Raw genomic sequence first — 2,500 nt, forward strand, 5'->3', positions numbered from 1 at the left:
TGCCAAGCTACAACCCTAGTTGGAAAAGTAGGATTCTATAAGCCAGTGCCCCCAAACCGGGAAAATTGCCTAGTGAGGAAAGGAAACTAGGAAAAATAAAATATTTCAAGGACGGTAACACTACAATAAATATCTCCTATATAAACGATAAAAAAACTTTAACAAAACACGAGGAATAGAAATACGATAGAATTGTGTGCCCGAGTGCTCCCTCAGGCAAGAGAACTCTAAACCCAGACAGTGGAAGAGCATGGTACAGAGGCTATGGCACTACCCAAGACTAGAGGACAATGGTTTGATTTTGGAGTGTCCTCCTATAAGAGCTGCTTACCATAGCTAAAGTCTCTTCTACAAAGAGTAAACCGGTATTTTACTAGGTTGAGAATTAAATAATATTGTGAAATTGTAAGTCCCTCCCAAAACAAAAAGATATATTGAACCTATATCATTAAAAGAAGAGCATCTCAAAATAAAATACCTTATGGAGCTTAAAAATAAACTAATTAAAAAAAAAAAAAAAAACTTCTGAAGAAGATATTAAATCTATAATATTGAAAGGAGATTATCTCAAAAAAAAAAAAAACATTAAAATAAAGACTTCTGTAAAATATATCAGAATACATATGAAATGTTTACATAAAACAAAATTCCTCACATTCAAATACAAAATGAAAATGTATGAATTGTATCAATCGCAAAACACACATTAATACAAAATGTACATATCTTACGAAATCTGAAACTGATTACTTACCAGGCAACTTAATCGAGATGAACTACTGAGGAGACTTCCTTCTTAAGCTTGGATTAAAAATCCTACAAATCCTTATGAATTAGTCGCAAGGAATTCTTAAAGTAATCCTTTTCTCCACGTCGGTATGTGCCATCCTTCAACAAGCGTTTTATGTTCACATCTCTGTCTGTCCAACTCCCCTGACAAAAATAAATAAATAAATAAATAAATATATAGCTTTTAGGCTCCAAGTAATTTATATCAACATATACAGTATATATATACCCGGAAGGACAGAGAGGGATTTTAAGTCTGATGTAATTTTCTGAAGCCTTTTATCCCACAATGAAATATTTTGTCATAATTTTTTTCTTTATTCTTTTCATATTTCTACTATTTCTCCATTCCTTTCTTCAATTTTGCTTTCCAAACTCTCCACTTTCACTTAGAAAGTAAAGAAATAATAGCTTTGGTTTACGAGAATCGTACTAAGTATTCATTTGAAGTTTTCAAATGTAAAATGCCACCGATTTTTACAGCAGGATTATTAGTATTAAAAGACTTCTCTTTTATAAAATACAATCTTAATTAAGTTTTGTATCCAAGAAACTCTATACGAAACATCAAAATTTGTATCCATAATCAATATTTGGTGTTACAATTAGTCCAAAGGGACTAAGAGAAACTTTGTTTGGCCGGAGTCTCGTACACAGATTAATGAAGATTGTGATCTTAAGCCCAATATCATTTATTTCTCCTTTTCTTAATCGTTTTCAATTTAGATAATGGATTAAATTTCCTCCTAAGAATTCTTAGTAATGAAAAGATTATAATTTTTTTGGGATGTGCACTTCAGGAATGTGATTTTTGGCTTGATGATATCGCAGGGTCTTTGTACTTCTTGGCCAATATACTACTGACTTTTTCGATAAAAAAAAAATCCTTTAAAATTCCCACGTAACTATAATGATAGTTAATATTAAGAACATCTAAATTCATTATTATTAAAGTTTATCAATTACTATAAATTTATCAAATAAATTGATAAACTTTGCTGAAAACAACGAAGCTTGCTGATATGGAAAATATTTTCTGATGAGTAATGGCAGTGATGTCTGTTTCGTCCTGGATAATCTTAAGTAAAGAGACTCGGGTTCTCCGAGAGTCCTGGATCGGGTTAAGCCCTCAGAAATGGACTCCGTTGAGGATCCTTCCTCTTGGGTGTCTTCTGATTCAGGACTACCTCTCGGTTTGGGATTCCGAGACAGGCAGGATAGTAAGAGAGTATCCTGTCACTGACGTCCCCCGGTTATCCAGCAAAACAGCAACAGGCTTTCTTTGGTCTGTTGTTGAAATCTCTCTCTCTCTCTCTCTCTCTCTCTCTCTCTCTCTCTCTCTCTCTCTCTCTCTCTCTCTCTCTACTATTTATTATTGCCGCTTATTTTTATTATGGCTATTCTTACGGCCCTCATTTAGATTTGCATCAAAAGCAGTTACTTAACAACAAACTGTTGGAAAGTATTGCTACTAAGAGGGAGGAAGAATAAGAAATATATATATATATATATATATATATATATATATATATATATATATATATATATATATATATATATATATATACACACATATATATATATATATATATATATATATATATATATATATATATATATAAATATGGGCTGGTCATGGACAAAGAATGAACGAATGATTTGAAGTTCTCTCTCTTCATGCCAAATGAGCCGTGGCTGAATTAATCAATTA

The 2,500-nt window shown here is 31.9% G+C and overlaps 1 long non-coding RNA gene across 1 annotated transcript in view; it reads right to left on the minus strand.

The window, feature by feature from the left end:
• LOC137650665 (uncharacterized) overlaps positions 1-904 on the minus strand; it is a 36,560-nt gene extending 35,656 nt beyond the window's left edge. Inside the window, exon 1 of the long non-coding RNA XR_011046031.1 lies at positions 755-904. This is a non-coding gene — a long non-coding RNA (uncharacterized lncRNA). The remainder of the gene's footprint in view (positions 1-754) is intronic.
• Between the last annotated feature and the right edge of the window lie 1,596 nt (positions 905-2,500).

This window comes from Palaemon carinicauda, chromosome 12, assembly GCF_036898095.1.
Source record: "Palaemon carinicauda isolate YSFRI2023 chromosome 12, ASM3689809v2, whole genome shotgun sequence".
In the NCBI taxonomy this organism is placed as follows: Eukaryota; Metazoa; Arthropoda; class Malacostraca; order Decapoda; family Palaemonidae; genus Palaemon; species Palaemon carinicauda.